Below are 18,079 nucleotides of genomic sequence, written 5' to 3'. Positions count from 1 at the left end.
GAGCCTGGAGCCTGTTTCCGATTCTGTGTCTCCCTCTCTCTCTGCCCCTCCCCCGTTCATGCTCTGTCTCTCTCTGTCCCAAAAATAAAAATAAACGTTGAAAAAAAAAATTAAAAAATAATAATAATAATAAAAAAAAAATAAAATGTGCTTCCCCCTGTTACTTAAGGTAGCCCACCAAATTTTAGAACTACTGTTTTAAATAGTATTCTTATTTAATCCTTAGGACAATCCACAGAAGGAGTGAAATTACCTTTGATGTTCAGAAAGATTAAATAACTTGTTCAAAGAAGCTCAGTAGTGAAGGGTCAGGCCAGTATGGCAGCACTTAGACACAGGTCAGATTCCCAGATGCTTTCTTTCCATTTGCTTGTGCTGAAAGCAGCAAAGATGCCAAAATTAGTATTTACTTAAATCTAATATCTGAAAATCTATTCTCCTTCCCAGAAATAGTGCCATCTGAAATCTTACAGCCAATCTCTTGTATCCCAGGGAAAAAAAAAAAAAGGTTATGAAAAGCTGAGAACTTTATTGTGAGCTTGGGGAGTGGGGTCTTGAATATTTTCAGATAATGTTTGAAACACTTTAAAATTAGCATAGAGGACTTCTGTCAGCTTAAATTAGAAACACAGAAATAACTTCAAAAACTCCAAAACCTCACTTGTATAGTTGTTATGGAGTAAATTGTGTCTCCCCAAAATTCATATGTTGACATTCTAGGCCCCAGTACTTCAGAATGTGACTGTGTTTGGAGACGGGGTCTTAAAGAGGTGATTACGGTTAAATGAGGCTGTTAGGATGGGCCCTGATCCAGTCTGGCTGGGGTTCCTACAAGAAGAGGAAATCCGGACATGGAGACACCAGGGCGGGGGGTGGGGGCTGGTAGGGACATGGAGACACCGGGGCGGGCGGTGGTTGGTGCTTGGACACAGAACAAAACCCTACAAGATGCAGTGAGAAGGTAGCTGTCTGCAAGCTGAGGAGAAAGACTGCGGAAGAAACCCAACCTGCCGGTGCTTTGCTCTGGGACTTCCAGGCTCCAGAACTGTGAGAAAATACATTTCTCCTAGGGTCATGGTGACTAGGAGACTAATACAATAATTAAAGACAGGGAAATACCTGCATTTCTACAAACAATAGTGTGAAAAGTGGATGCTACGTCCTGGTGGTCAGTAAGAACCATGGCCCTGAGCCTTCAGGAGGAGAGTTGCAAATCCAGCTGTTTTTGTGTTAAAAAGAGCTGTTAAATACAGGAAAAAAGAGGACCTGTAAAACCGCATCATTTGGCCCAAGGGAAGCAACAAAAAAAACTTAGTACCTTGAATGAAAAGAAAAACAGTAATAATCTATGAGAAATCAGACCCTGGGTCTGTGCTACCCTCTGCCGTAGGATTTAATTCATATCTATATGAGGCAGCAACATTACCGTGAAAAAACTAAAATGATCTAAACTGTTGATCATGGAGAAGCTACAATCAATGAGAACAGAAGGAAAAATTAATAGAATTGGACACCTAAGGAATATAAACAGTGGAATTGTTACATTCAGATTGTGGAATGTTTGACGTGTTTAAAGAGTTAACATAATCAAAGAAAAGCTCACAAGAAGATACTGTTTGGAAAGAACAAATTGAAGTCAACTTTTAAAAATGAGAAACAGAGACATGGAAGTGCATTAGTGTTAATTTATACTCACCTAAAATAACACAGTGTATTTTAAAACTGTTAATATTCCATTCCAAAATTGAGTTGTAGTTCTTTTTTTTTTTTTCCCTCATACTTTCCCTCATTCCTTTTTCTGGGGAGAAAAAGAAATACAAATTGAGACAGGACTGAAAAAAGAGAAAAATTAGGACAGGACTGAAATGACTCAGGAACAGATGAAGAGAAATATAGCCATGTTAGGAACCTTTATGAATAAATGTAAATCATCCTATGTGTAGTTGATTCATACATGCACTAAAATTACTTTACATACAAAATAATACATACCAATGTCTATGTCCATCTGTTTTCATTTTTCTTTTTTTTTTTTTTTAATTTTTTTTTCAACCGTTTTTTATTTATTTTTGGGACAGAGAGAGACACAGCATTAACAGGGGAGGGGCAGAGAGAGAGGGAGACACAGAATCGGAAACAGGCTCCAGGCTCCGAGCCATCAGCCCAGAGCCCGACGCAGGGCTCAAACTCACGGACCGCGAGATCGTGACCTGGCTGAAGTCGGACGCTTAACCGACTGCGCCACCCAGGCGCCCCATTCATTTTTCTTTTTATGTAAACTTTGTATTGAGGTGGAACATACCTTATGGACTGTATATGTTGTGTCTAGTTCGATGAATTTTTATAAAGTCAACATCCACTTATACTACACCCAAATCAAGAAACAGAACATCACCAGCATTCCACAAGCTACACCAGATTTCATTCCCAGTCATGAATGGGAGATTTCCCCAAGGGAAACCATCGTCTGGCTTTTTGTGTTAGTTTATTTCTGCATAGCTGATGACTGTAACTTTACCGGTGTTGGTGTCAAACAACACAAATGTGTTGTCTCCCAGTATCTTTGGGTCAGGGCCGTGGGTATAGTGAGCCGGATTCACTGCTTCGAATCTCTCCAGGCTGTAGTAAAGGTGTTGGTCCTGGCTATGATCTCATCCAGGGCTCGAGGTCCTTTTTCAGGTGGTTGTAGGACTAAAGCTGCTGTTTTCTGGCTGTCCGCTAGGGACAATTCTCACCTACATGCTTCTCTCAGATCTTTGTACCATAATCACCTCCACAGTTCACAAAATGCCTACTTCTTTATGGCCAGCAGTAGAATTTCTCTACCTTCAAAACTACATGAGGGCCTAGAGGCCCTTTTAAAGGGCTCACCTGGATAGGACAAGTTCACCCAATATAATGAAGATTATATAAAAGGAAGCTTTTATTTTTTAAAAATTTTTTTATGTTTATTTAATTTTGAGAAAGAGCATGGGGGGCAGTGGGTGGGTGCAGAGAGGGAGGCACAGAATCCAAAACAGGCTCCAGGCTCTGAGCTGTCAGCACAGAGCCCGATGTGGAGCTCAAACTCATGAACTGTGAGATCACGATCTGAGCTGGAGTCGGACATTCAACTGACTGAGCCACCCAGGCACCCCCCTTTTATTTTTTTTATGTTTATTTTTAAGAGAGCAAGAGACAGAGCATGAGTGGAGGAAGGGCAGGGAGATAGGGAGACAGAGAATCCGAAGCCGGCTCCAGGCTCTGAGCTGTCAGCACAGAGCCGCACGCGGGGCTTAAACCCACGAACCGCAAGATCATGACCTGAGCTGAAGTCAGATGCTTAACCTACTGAGCCACCCAGGCACTCCAGTGTTCCTTTTAATTAATTAATTCAGACTCCACTGTTGAGGGACCTTAATTACAACTGCAAAATTTTTTTCCCATTGCCATTTAATGTAACTTAATGACGGGAGAAATCAAGTCGTATCCACAAGTTCTACCCACAGTCAGAGCGTGGGGATAACACAGTGCATGTACAGCAGTGGGAGTGAACCTTGCAGGCCATCTTAGAATTCTGTTACATTCCTTATACTATAGATTAGGTCTTCCTCCTTTGAATCTATGTCCATGAGTCATGAATTCTTTCACTCAATAGTGTTTTTATGAGATTCTTCTATGAAGTTGTCTATGGTAATGATTTGTTCATTTTCATTTTTTGTATATTCATCCTTATTATTTCTATCATATGACTATATCAAAATTTATCTATTCTGTTGAACATTTGGATTCCTTCTACTTTTTTTTCCGTTGTGACCACATTTATATCTTCCAGTGTACATGCGTTTGCATTTTCTGATAAATATATACCAACAAGTTTATCTTATCTTAAATAAGAACAGTTTTTCCAGAAGTTATTTTCTAAAAATGATAAGCAGAATTCCTAACATCAAAACCCACCATGGACAGGATAAATAGCTAAAAATAGAATTAGTGAACTGGAGAAAAATTCATATAGTGCCACCCACAGAGACCAAAGGAAAATATGAAGGAGCAATAATGATTATGAAGGATAGAATGAAAAGGTCTGGCAAAACAAGAGTCCCGAAAAGTATGTAAGAAAGGTAATATTTGGAAAGATAATGGGTAATATTTTTCCAGAATTGACTTTTAAAAAAGAAGATAGATTCTAGAAGCACAAACAAAAAGAAAATATGCTAGACATATAGCAGTGACATTTCAAAACATCAAAGGCAAAGAGCTCTTAAAAGGTAATCAAGGAGGGATGGATGCCTGGATAGCTCAGTTGGTAAAGTGTCCGATTTCGGCTTAGGTCATAATCTCATGGTTCATGAGTTCGAGCCCTGCGTTGGGCTCTGTGCTGACAGCTCAGAGCCTGGAGACTGCTTCAGATTCTGTGTCTCCATCTCTCCCTGCCCCTCCCCTGCTTGCATACTGTTTCTCTCTCTCTCTCTCTCTCTGTTTCTCTCTCTCTCTGTCTCTCTCTCAAAAATAAAAAATTAACATTAAAAAAAAAGGCTTTAATCAAAAGGAAGGTATAACTCACTCCAGCAGGGGCTGGCAAACGTTTTCATCACTAAGATGTTAGAACACAGCCATGCCAGTTCACTTATGTGTTGGGTGGGGCTGCTTTGGCCTCTAGTGACAGAATTGAGTAGTTACAGCTTAGACCCCAGAAACCATATGGCCCACAAACCACAAAGTATTTACTATTTGTCCCTTTAATATATTTGCCAACACTGCTACAAAGAAACTATAAAGTAACAACAGATCTCTTGAACATCCTCACAACAAATGAAAGCCGGAGGCTAGTGGGATAACATCCTCAAAGTGTTGGGACTAACAGTCTATCTATTTTGTTCCAACAAAACTTGCATAAATGAAGGTTTAGTTTTGTTGTTGCTGTTTTTTTTTGTTTTGTTTTTAGAGAGAGTACACACAAGCGGGGGAGAGAGACTGAAGGAGAGAGAGAATCTCAAGCAGGCTGGTGCTGTCATCACAAAACCCGATGGGGGTTTGGGGGGGGGGGGCCGGGTCCCACGACTCTGGGGTCATGACCTGAACCACAACTAAGAGTCAGACACTTAACTGACTGAGCCACCCAAGTGCCCCACAAATGAATGGTTTTTAAAAGTAATATTTAGAGATAAAAATGACAGAGTTTACCAACAAGAGATCTACAATAAAGAAACTTTTAAAAGACGTATTTCAGGAGAAAGGAAAAACATCCCAAAAGTCTCAAATGGAAGAATTACTGATGACAAATAAAATGGAAAATATGTATATAAATGCAAACAAACATTATATAAAATACTACTAATAATTATAGTGTGGTTTCTGTGGTTTGAAAATAATAACTAAAATACTGAAAACAGTTGCATATAAATTAACTAGGGCATTTGTTAAGGGTGAAAGTATTCTAAGTCCTCTTTGTATTATTGTTCAGGAGGTAAAGATATGACTTAATTTTGATATGCATGTGTGGTAGGCTGAATAATAGCCCCCAAGATATCCATGTTCTAATCCCTAGAGCCCTGTGAATGTTACCTTATATGGCAAAAGGAACTTCACAGATATGATTAAGGATTTTGAGATGGGGAGATTTCCCTAGATTATCCAGATGGGCCCTGAGTAGAATCACAAGTGTCTTATAAAAGACAGGAAGAGGGAGGTTTTAAATCAAGAGAGGAGAGGGTATTATGATCATGCTGCTGACTTTGAAGAAGGAGCAAGGGACCACAAGCCAAGGAATGCAAGGAATGAGCTCTAGAAGCTAAAAAAGGCAAGGAAATGATTCTCCCCTAGGGCCGCCCAAGGGAGTCAGGCCCTGCTGACACCTTGGTCTTGGACCAGAGAAACCCATTTCAGACTTCTGGCCTCCAGAACTGTGAGAGAGTAAATATCTGTTGTTCTAAATCACTGAAGTTGTGGTAATTTGTTCCAGTAACCCTAGGAAACCAATACAGTATGGTCAGAGTTCAAGGGCAACTATGAAAATAGTAGAAACAGGACAGGTAAGCAGCAAATTAAAAAGCAAAAATCCTAATTAAAACAAATTAGAAAAGGGGGCAAATCCAAAGGTAAAGTGATAGGGGGCGCCTGGCTGGCTCAGGCAGTACAGCATGCAACTCTTGATCTCAGGGTTGTGAGTTCGAGCCCCATCTTGGGTGCAGAGATTACTTGAAAATAAAATATTTAAAGAAAAAAAAAAGATAAAGTGATATAATTTAGAATACCTCCATTATCCAAATAATGGAAGTAAGCTATGTAAATAGATATTATGATTGATTTTTTTTTTAATTTCAATTATAGTGATGATAAAAGACTTGAAGTGAAAGTACATTTTAAGACTGGAAATAGAGGGATGGAGGAAGATACATCAGACAAACCCACAAGGTGAGATAGCTACATTAATAGTTGACTGTACTGGGTTGAATAGTTCTCACCACCCCCCCCCCCACCCCCGCTCCCAATTCATGTCCAACCAGAACCTATCAGTGCGATCTTATTTGGAAAGAGGGACTCTGCAGATGTAATCCAGTTAAGAGGACATTAAGGTAAGGAGGGACCAACATGGTGGAGAAGTAGGGGGAATCCATGCTTCCTATGTTCTCAAACAAAGAAGTGTAGAAGCCAAAGGACTCTGAACACCAGAATCTGGGAGGAAAAGAGACTGAATCTACCAGGAAGAAAATGGGGAAGCTGGAAAAAAGTTTAGGTGGGTAACTGCGAACTGGGGGAGATAAAAAAGGCTGCGTGGGCGTGGAGCGGAGGGACCCCCTTTGCAGAGAGACAAAGGGAAGAAGAGAAACAGTGGCTGGGAAAGTGCAGGACCCTATCTGGCCAGGAGAGAGACCTCGGACTGAGGCTGAGAGGGATCCCATCTCTAACTGGGGGGCTTTCTTCGGACCGGAGCCGGCTCCCTGTTCGTGCCCCTGGGGAGGAGGGGAGCCGGGCCTGGGTGCGGTGGTAGGTCAGGGGCTCAGTCCGCAGCTGGAGAAAGCGGTTCCCTCCCTGGAGGGCTGCGCGATAGCACAGAACTGCCTGCGTCTGCCACCCTGGGGGCTTGCGGGGGCAGCGGCTCTGAGTCCACAGTAGGAGAAGTCGGTCCTCCCAGAAGTGTGGCGGCACAGACAAAGCCAGCCGGGGCCACACATCGCCGCACTGAGAGGCGCTTTCCCAGCGTCAGAGCACACGGAGCGGGACTTTGAATCGTAGCCAAGTGCAGGGTCAGGGGAGTTGGCCAAGCGAGAAGGACCTCCCCGTCTGTGCCCGCTGCACAGTGAGGACGAGTCAAACGGAGTCCACCAGGTGGGCTCCACGGAGAAGAGACTGGGGATCACCATTCCATTCCCCACCCCCCACCACGACCAAAGCGGGGCCTCAGGGATCACTCCCGGACCCACAGTAGCGGTGGGTTCAGAATATGCCAAACCACGCCCCCTTGCACTGGGTAACTGCTTACCCACCCGAGGGGCACCGACACTGCGGACACCTCCTCCCGACCAGACCAGCCGTGCAGCATTGCCTGGATTAACTCTAGGTCAATTCTGGATATACAGATATATTCTCCCCCACCCACCCGCCCATTTCTCCTCCTTACCTCTTCCCTCCCCTAGGCTGGTTACTCTGGTTATTGGTCTGTCTAAACAGACATATTTAATCAGTTGTCTTGACACATGTTCTACACCTCCTTCTTTACGCGCCTTTCTCTCTGGAATAATCAAGCGGTAGAGTTTCTCTGTCTGGGTAACTGTATCTTCGTTTCGTTTTCCCCGCCTCCTTCTTTATTTTCCTTTCTCTCTCTCTGGATCAAGACTTTTAGTCTCTCTGCCTAGTCAATGTTTATTTTTTCTTTTCTCCCCTGCTCCTGTCATTTCTCTCTTTGTATGTTCTCTTCCATCAGCACCGCCTCCACCCTCTTCTTTACTCGTAGTCGGTGTTTGGGGGTTTTTTGTTTTTAGTCTTTAGGTTTTTGTTTTTGTTCATTTGTTTGTGTTATTTGTGTGTTTGCATGTTTTTGTCTCCTGTCTGTTTTCCTTTACAGGGATACTCCAAGGAACAAATCAAAGCACATCCGGTGGAGGGTCCAAAATATCACTACGAGTAGGGTAATAAAATAACCAAAGTCACAACAACAGAGAGCAAGTAACAATCCCCGAGAAAACACCTCCTGAAGGGCCAGGCCCAGGACAGTGTATGACCTTCCTTTAATATAGCATTGCTCACAGGTGCAGAGCACACAACAAGCTTTTAAAACGTGTAAGGGACAGAAAACTAGCCAAAATGACAAAATGGAAGAATTCTCAACAGAAATTCCAGGAAGTAGCGACAGCTAATAAATTGATCAAAACCGATTTAAGCAATATAACAGAACAAGAATTTAGAGTAATAGTCATAAAATTAATTGCTGGGCTTGAAAAAAGCATAGAGGACTGCCGAGAATTTATTGTTACAGAGATCAAGGGACTAAAAAATAGTCATGATGAATTAAAAATGCTATCAATGAGGTACAAAATAAAATGGAGGCAGCCACAGCATGGATTGAAGAGGCAGAGGGGAGAAGAGGTGAATTAGAAGATAAAATTATGGAAAAAGAGGAAGCTGAGAAAAAGATAAAAAAATCCAGGAGTATGAGAGGAGAATTCGAGAACTAAGTGATGCTGTCAAACGGAACAATATCCATATCAAAGGCATTCCAGAAGAAAAAGAAGAGAGAGACAGGGGTTGAACATGTACTTGAACAAATCATAGCTGAGAATTTCCCTGATCTGGGGGAGGAAACAGGCATTGAAATCCAAGAGGCACAGAGAACTCCCTTCAGATGTAACTTGAATCGATCTGCACAACATATCATAGTGAAACTGGCAAAATACAAGGATAAAGATAGAATTCTGAAAGCAGCTAGGAATAAACGGGTCTTAACATACAAAGGTAGACACATAAGGGTAGTAGCAGACCTATCTACTGAAACTTGGCAGGCCAGAAAGGAAAGGCAGGAAATCTTCAATGTGATGAACAGAGAAAAACATGCAGCCAAGAATCCTTTACCCAGCAAGTCTGTCATTCAGGATAGAAGGAGAGATAAAGGTTTTCCCAAACAAACAAAAACTGAATGAATTCATCACCACTAAACCAGCCCTACAAGAGATCCTAAGGGGGACTCTGTGAGTGAAATGTTGCAAGGACCGCAAAGGACCAGAGACATCTCTACAAGCATGAAGCCTACAGACAACACAATGACTCTAAACCCATATCTTTCAATAATAACACTGAATGTAAATGGACTAAATGCTCCAACCAAAAGACATAGGTATCCAAATGGATAAAAAAAAACACCAAGACCCATCTATTTGCTGTCTACAAAAGACTCATTTTAGACCTGAGGACACCTTCAGATTGAAAGTGAGGGGATGGAGAACTATCTATCATGCTAGTGAAAGTCAAAAGAAAGCTGGAGTAGCCATACTTATATCAGACAAACTAGACTTTAAGTTAAAGGCTGTAACAAGAGATGAAGAAGGGCATTATATAATAATTACAGGGTCTATCCATCAGGAAGTGCTAACAATTATAAAATGTCTATACACCGAATTCGGAAACACCCAAATATATAAAACAATTAGTCATAAACACATAAACATAAGCAACCTCATTGATAAGAATGTAGTAATTGCAGGGGACTTTAATATTCCACTTACAACAATGGATAGAACATCTAGACAGAGAATAAAGAAACAAGGACCCTGAATGATACATTGGATCAGATAGACTTGACAGATATATTTAGAATGCTGCATCCCAAAGCAACGGAATATACTTTCTTCTCGAGTGCACAAGGAACATTCTCCAAGATAGACCACTTACTGGGTCACAAAACAGCCCTTCATAAATATAAAAGAATTGAGATCATACCATGCACACTTTCAGATCACAATACTATGAAACTTGAAATCAACCACAGGAAAAAGTCTGGAAAACCTCCAAAAGCACGGAGATTAAAGAACATCCTACTAACAAATGAATGGGTCAACCAGGCAATTAGAGAAGAAATTTAAAAATATATGCAAACAAATGAAAATGAAAATACAACAATCCAAATGCTTTGGGATGCAGCGAAGGCATTCCTGAGAGGAAAATACATTGCAATCCAGGCCTATCTCAAAAAACATGAAAAATCCCAAATACAAAATCTAATAGCACACCTAAAGGAAATAGAAGCAGAACAGCAAAGACACCCCAAACCCAGCAGAAGAAGAGAAATAATAAAGATCAGAGCAGGAATAAACAATATAGAATCTGGAAAAACTGTAGAGCAGATCAATGAAACCAAGAGTTGGTTTGTTGAAAAAAATAAACAAAATTGATAAACCTCTAGACAGGCTTCTCAAAAAGAAAAGGGAGAGGACCCAAATAGATAAACTCATGAATGAAAATGGAATTAATACAACCAATCCCTCAGAAATACAAGAAATTATCAGGAAATACTACGAAAAATGATATGTCACAAACTGGAATACCTGGAAGAAATGGACAAATTCCTAAGCACCCACTCACTTCTAAAACTCCAACAGGAAGAAATAGAAAATTTGAACAGACCCATAACCAGTGAAGAAATTGAATCAGTTATCAAAAATCTCCCAACAAATAAGAGTACAAGACCAGATAGCTTCCCTGGGGAATTCTACCAGACATTTAAAGCAGAGATAATACCTATCCTTCTCAAGATGTTCCAAAAAAATAGAAAGGGAAGGAAAACTTCCAGACTCATTCTATGAAGCCAGCATTACTTTGATTCCCAAACGAGACAGAGACCCAAAAAAAAGAGAACTACAGGGGCGCCTGGGTGGCGCAGTTGGTTAAGCGTCCGGCTTCAGCCAGGTCACGATCTCGCGGTCCGTGAGTTCGAGCCCCGCGTCAGGCTCTGGGCTGATGGCTCGGAGCCTGGAGCCTGTTTCCGATTCTGTGTCTCCCTCTCTCTCTGCCCCTCCCCCGTTCATGCTCTGTCTCTCTCTGTCCCAAAAATAAATAAAAACGTTGAAAAAAAAATTAAAAAAAAAAAAAAGAGAACTACAGGCCAATATCCCTGATGAATATGGATGCAGAAATTCTCAACAAGATACTACCAAATTGAATTCAACAGCATATAAAAAGAATTATTCACCATGATCAAGTGGGATTTATTCCTGGGCTGCAGGACTGGTTCAGTGTTCGCAAATCAATCAGTGTGATACATCACATTAATAAAAGAAAAGATAAGAACCATATGATCCTGTCAATCGATGCAGAAAAAGCATTTGACAAAATAAACCATCCGTTCTTAATAAAATCCCTCAAGAAAGTCGGGATAGAAGGAACATAAACATCATAAAAACCATTTATGAAAAGCCCACAGCTAATATCATCCTTAATAGGGAAAGCCTGAGAGCTTTATCCCTGCAATCAGGAACACAACAGGGATGTCCACTCTCACTGCTGTTGTTTAACATAGTGTTGGAAGTTCTAGCACGAGCAATCAGACAACAAAAGGAAATCAAAGGCATCAAAATTGGCGAAGATGAAGTCAAGCTTTCACTTTTTGCAGATGACATGGAAAACCCGATAGACTCCATCAAAAGTCTGCTAGAACTGATGCATGAATTCAGCAAAGTCTCAGCATACAAAATTAATGTACAGAAATCAGTTGCATTCTTATACACTAATGAAGCAACAGAAAGACAAATAAAGAAACTGATCCCATTCACAATTGCACCAAGAATAATAAAATACCTAGGAATAAACCTAACCAAAGATGTAAAAGATCTCTATGCTGAAAACTATAGAAAGCTTATGAAGGAAATTGAAGAAGATACAAAGAAATGGAAAAACATTCCATGCTCATGGATTGGAAGAATAAATATTGTTAAAATGTCAATACTACCCAAAGCTATCTACACATTCAATTCAATCCCAATCAAAATTGCACCAGCATTCTTCTCAAAGCTAGAACAAGCAATCCTAAGATTTGTATGGAACCACAAAAGATCCCGAATAGCCAAAGTAATATTGAAGAAGAAAACCCAAGCGGGAGGCATCACAATCCCCGACTTTAGCCTCTACCACAAAGCTGTCATCATCACGACAGTCTGGTACTGGCACAAAAACAGACACATAGACCATTGGAATAGAATATAGAGTCCAGAATTTGACCCACAAATTTCTAGCCAACTAATCTTTGACAAAGCAGGAAAGAATATCCAATGGAAAAAAGACAGTCTCTTTAACAAATGGTGCTGGAAGAACTGGACAGCAACATGCAGAAGAATGAAACTAGACCACTTTCTGATACCATTCCCAAAGATAAACTTAAAATGGATGAAGACCTGAATGTGAGACAGGAAACCATCAAAATCCTAGAGGAAAAACAGGCAAAAACCTCTTTGACCTCTGACACAGCAACTTCTTACTTGACATGTCTCCAGAGGAAAGGGAAACAACAGCAAAAATGAACTATTGGGACCTCATGAAGATAAAAAGCTTCTGCATTGCAAAGGAAACAATCAACAAAACTAAAAGGCAACCAACAGAATGGGAAAAGATATTTGCAAATGACATATCGGACAAAGGGCTAGTATCCAAAATCTATAAAGAGCTCACCAAACTCCACACCCGAAAAAACAAATAATCCAGTGAAGAAATGGGCAGAAAACATGAATAGACACTTCTCTAAAGAAGACATCCAGATGGCCAACAGGCACATGAAAAGATGCTCAACATTGCTCCTCATCAGGGAAATACAAATCAAAACCACACTCAGATATCACCTCACACCAGTCAGAGTGGCCAAAATGAACAAATCAGGAGACTATAGATGCTGGAGAGGATGTGGAGAAACGGGAACACTCTTGCACTGTTGGTGGGAATGCAAACTGGTGCAGCCGCTCTGGAAAACAGTGTGGAGGTTCCTCAAAAAATTAAAAATAGTTCTACACTATGACCCAGCAATAGCACTGCTAGGAATTTACCCAAGGGATACAGGAGTTCTGATGCATAGGGGCACTTGTACCCCAATGTTTATAGCAGCACTTTCAACAATACCCAAATTATGGAAAGAGCCTAAATGTCCATCAACTGATGAATGGATAAAGAAGATGTGGTTTATATATACAATGGAATACTACTTGGCAATGAGAAAGAATGAAATCTGGCCATTTGTAGCAACTTGGATGGAACTGGAGAGTGTTATGCTAAGTGAAATAAATCAGGCAGAGAAAGACAGATACCATATGTTTTCACTCATATGTGGATCCTGAGACACTCAACAGAAGACCAAGGGGGAGGAGAAGGGGGAAAAAAAAGTTACAGAGAGGGAAGGAGGCAAACCATAAGAGACTCTCAAATACTGAGAATAAACTGAGGGTTGATGGGGGGGTGGAGGGGAGGGGAAAGTGGGTGATGGGCACTGAGGAGGGCACCTGTTGGGATGAGCACTGGGTGTTGTTATGGAAACCAATTTGACAATAAATTTCATTAATTAATTAAAAAAAGTTAAGAGGACATCATACTGGGTTAGATTGGGCCCTAAGTCCAATATGACTGGTGTGCTTGTAAGAAGAGGGAAATTTGGATGTAGAGACGCAGCTATGGAAAATGCCATGTGAAGATGAGGTGGAAATTAGGAGTGATGAGTCCTCAAACCCAGCAGTGCCAAGGATTGCCAGCAACCACCAGAAGCTACAAGCAAGAAAGGATTCTTCCTGGGGCACCTGGATGTCTGAGTTGGTTGAGTGGCCAATTCTTGTTTTGGCTCAGGTCATGATCTCATGGTGAGATTGAGCCCCGAGTTGGGCTCTGCGCTGACAGCGTGGAACCTGCTTGGGATTCTCTCTCTCTCCCTCTGTGTCCCTGCCCCTCCCTCACTCATGTTCTCTCTCTTTCTCTCTCTCTCTCTCTCAATAAATAAACATTAAAAAAATAAAAATGAATGGATTCTTCCATAGAGGCTTCACAGAGAGCATGGCCCAGCTGACACCTTCACTTGGATCTCTAGCCCAACAGGAGTCTGAGAGGATGCGTTCCTGTTGCTCCAGGGCACCTGCTTTGTGGTGCTTTGTTACAGCTGCTCTGGAGCCTGCTTCGGATTCTGTGTCTCCCTCTGTCTCTGCCCCTCCCCCTCTTGCACTCTGTCCCTCTCTCAAAAATGAATAGACATTTTAAAATGTTTAAGTAAATGATATAAAACTTCATACATTTGCAAAATTTAAAATCTGCTTCTGAATAATTCATAGGTCAAACAATAATGGGCACTTTTTAAATTACTGAATGATGAGAAAATTTCAGTATCAGAATTTAGGGAATGCAGTGGAAGTAAAACTGAGAAGGAAATTTACAGCCTTAAGTGCTTAAGAAAATTTATTTTAATGTTCATCTAATTTTGAGAGAAAGAGTGCAAGGGGGAGAGTGGCAGACACAGAATCCAAGGCAGGCTCCAGGCTCCCCGCTGTCAGCACAGAGCCTGACGCAGGCTTGAACCTACAAACTGTGAGATCATGACCTGAGCTGAGGTCAGATGCTCAACCAACTGAGCCACCAAGGCTCCCCATTAAGTGCTTATTTAAAAGAAAAGAAAAGAGGAGGGGAGGGGAGGGAAGGGAAGAAAAAAGGAGGGGAGGGGAGGGGAGGAAAGGGAAGGGAAGGGAAGGAAAGAGAAAAGAAAAAAGAAAAGAGGAGAGGAGAGGAAAGGAAAAGAAAAAAGAGACCGAGAGAGAAAGAAAGAAAGAAAGAAAGAAAGAGAAAGAAACACTCAGAATTAATATACTAAGTATCCAGTTTGATAATTTAGAATAAGTTCAGGTAGAAAATGGGAACTATAATAAAGATAAGTACAAAAATCAATTTTAATAGACATAAATGTCAAAAGGTGAAATTTGAACAGATGAAAATCTGTTTATATTGATACAAAGAAAAGGCACAAATGAGAAGATGATATTATGAACACTTTGATGCCAGTAAGTTTTTCTTCTATTATTTGTTTTTTGAGAGACATAGTGTGAGGCAGGGAAGGGGCAGAGAGAGAGGGAGACACAGAATCCGAAGCAGGCTCCAGGCTCTGAGCTGTCAGCACAGGGCCCGATGCCAGGCTCAAACTTGTGAACTGTGAGATCATGACCTGAGCCGAAGTCGGATGCTCAACCTACTGAGCCACCCAGGTGCCCTGATGCCAATAATTTTTAAATGGAGATGAAATGGACAACATCCTAGAGCAATGGTTCTCAAACTTCAGCGCTCACCTGGAATCACCTGGGAGCCTTGTTAAACCACAAGATTCCTGTTAAAACACCGTTGGAGTTTCTTATTCACCACGATTTGAGATTTGTATCCTAACAAGTTCCCAGGTGTGGTAGATTTAAATAATTGTCCCCAAAGATATCAGGCTGTAATCCCTGGAACCTGCAAATTAGTACCTAGATGGAAGGGTGAATGTTACTTTATAAGGCTAAAGATGTATTTAAAGGATCTTGAGATGGGGAGACTCCTGGATTATCCGTGTGGGCCCTAAATGCAGTCCCAAGTATCCATACAAGAGGAAAAGGAAGATACGACCAGAGAGGAGAAGGTTCTGTGCCCATGGAGGCAGAGATCAGAGTGCCTGGAATGCCAGCAGCAACCTTGTCTGGAAGAGGTGAGAACAGATCCTCCCCTAAGGCCTCTGGAGAAAGCATGGCCATGTTGTCACCTTGATTTTGGCTCAGATTTGGAACTGATTTCAGACTCCGGGGCTCCAGAACTATGAGGGAATATAAATTGTGGGAAGCCACCACATTTATCATAATTTGTTACAGCAGCCACAAGAAATGACATACCAAATGACATTGATGCTACTGGTCTTGGAGGAAAACTAATGAGAACTAAGAAGCCTGAATAATTACATGCTTATTATGAACACCCCCTCAAAAAAGTTTAAAAGTTCAGGCACAGATGGTTTTACAGGTGAGTTTTTCAAAATTTCCAAAGAAAAGATGATTTCAGTTTTATACAATTTCTTCTAGAGAATCGAGAAAGAGCGCCTGTAGTAGCAAGGGTAAGCTAACGCTGTAGCAATCTCCAAATCTGTATGGCTTAATGAAATAAAAGTGATTGCTTGCTCAGGTCACGGTCCAGAAAGGTTGGGGGGAGGGGGACACCAGAGCTCTGTTGCAGGCAATTATGCAGGAGCCCAGAATTGCCCCTCCTGTGACACCGCCGTCTCCAACGTGAACTTCCAAGGATGGGGGATGACCTGTGGGAGGTTTTTATGGGCTGGTTTTCTAAGTGACTTTCCTCACTTCATCCTTAATGACATGGCCAGAACGCTAACATGACCCCAGCCTAATTGCCAAGGTCCGCAAAATTAATTTAGCCATCTCAAGAAGGAGAGGAGATGGAAGGGTGTGGTAGAGCAGTAGCTAGCAGCTGTGTCTCTGGGGAGAAGTCTCCTGTGTTGTTCTTTGTGACTCAGTCCTGCCTTGTCTGTGCTTCCCCTTGGCCACATTTGACATAGGTGTTACCTGGTGCCACTGTCACATACAGCACATAACCTCTAAGTCACCATGAAGAAGGGATAGAGAATGGAGGATGACCCATGGGAGATTTTTATGGGTATAGCGTACATCCCTTCTGTTCACACTCCAATAGTTAGAACATCTTAGGGGCCAAGAAATTTTTGCCATCGGCTCTCTACCCACCCAGGGCTGTTCTAAGGCACATTCAAGAGTTCAAGAGTCACAGGGGTTTTGTTTTGTTTTTGTGGAGGTGGAGGGAGGGAGAGGAAGGGGGAGGGGACACTGGGTTTCTTTGACAATAGATTTCCTCAAACAATAGGTTTCTGATCCATTTGCTGACAGTCCCTTGTGCCAAACACCACATCCAACTTATTTGTTCCTAGGCATAGTTCTCAAGCCTGCTTTGTAACTTAACTTTACACCTGTGCCTTTCTCTCAATTAAGTGGTGGAAACTGGATGGGAAGATAGCACTCTTGATCCAGTCTTAATAAGACTGTGTTATTACTTACTATTTGAGATCTAGAGGCTTTTCAATCATTCAGTACCTTGCATTTTTAGACTCCCTGTGACTTTCCATTATTTCCTGTAAACCAGTGTGTTTTTTCCTATAACACTGCCAAATGTAGTCAACTATCAACATACACTACGGTCACAGTTTACCAACCTCTTCTCCTAAAGCTCAGCTGGTACTTAAATGTTGTCAATCACAGTTTTATCCATTATTTTGCCAAAGTATAACATAGGTTACCATCTATTTGGTTTCTGTTATCGTTTCTTCACCTTTCCCTAACCCCGAAATGACTAACCCAATATGACATCTCTTAGGATTTTATCAAAATGGCAGTCCACTTCAATGTACCAAGTTCTTTATTAGTGACACACAATACAAGTTTTTTATTGCTTGTTCATTTTATAGTGTAACATGTTTGTCTAGGGGGTGGAGAGTGCTCTGTTCCACTCAGAGACTCAGGGTTCTTCTATTTTGTACCACTATCACATTCAGCTTTTAAGTAAACATGGTTAGGGAAAGAAAAGAATGGTAGATTATGCATGGGAGATTCTTATGAACCAGAACTGGAAACAGCTTAACTCACTTCACATTCCACTGGCCAGTTTTCAGTCAGATTGTTACCAAGAGCGTATGCCCAAGAAGAAGAGATGATTCTTTCCCAACTAATTGTATGAGGCAAGTATAACCTTAATAATAAAACCAGATAAGGATCGTATAAAAAAAAATAAAACTTCAACAAACTAAGTCTAGCAGTATATATAAAACAGATGATACACCATGACCAAGTTGAATTTATCCCAGGAGTGTAGGCATGGTTTAATAGAAAAATCTATAAATTCCATTTATCATTCTAATAGATTAAAGGCCCCAAATCCCCCACCACATTATCACCTCAACAGATGTGGAAAAAAGGTTTTTTTAAATTTAATACTCTTAGAAAACTAGGATGAGTAAGAACTTCCTTAACCTGATTTGACCTTTATACCAAAAATTACGACAAATATTCTTGAGGAGAAACTCTGGAAATATCCCCTTTAAAAATCAAGA

The 18,079-nt window shown here is 41.2% G+C and overlaps 1 protein-coding gene across 1 annotated transcript in view; it reads left to right on the top strand.

Annotated features, from left to right (window-relative positions):
* HEMK2 (HemK methyltransferase 2, ETF1 glutamine and histone H4 lysine) overlaps positions 1-7,289 on the top strand; it is a 21,751-nt gene extending 14,462 nt beyond the window's left edge. The window contains exon 8 of the mRNA XM_040484113.1: positions 6,313-7,289. The gene's annotated coding sequence lies outside the window, so the exon portion shown is untranslated. The remainder of the gene's footprint in view (positions 1-6,312) is intronic.
* Positions 7,290-18,079: the final 10,790 nt, after the last annotated feature.

Source organism: Herpailurus yagouaroundi, unplaced genomic scaffold (assembly GCF_014898765.1).
Source record: "Herpailurus yagouaroundi ecotype Mexico unplaced genomic scaffold, PumYag 162, whole genome shotgun sequence".
In the NCBI taxonomy this organism is placed as follows: domain Eukaryota; kingdom Metazoa; phylum Chordata; class Mammalia; order Carnivora; family Felidae; genus Herpailurus; species Herpailurus yagouaroundi.
This window is presented reverse-complemented; position numbering and strand designations above follow the sequence as displayed.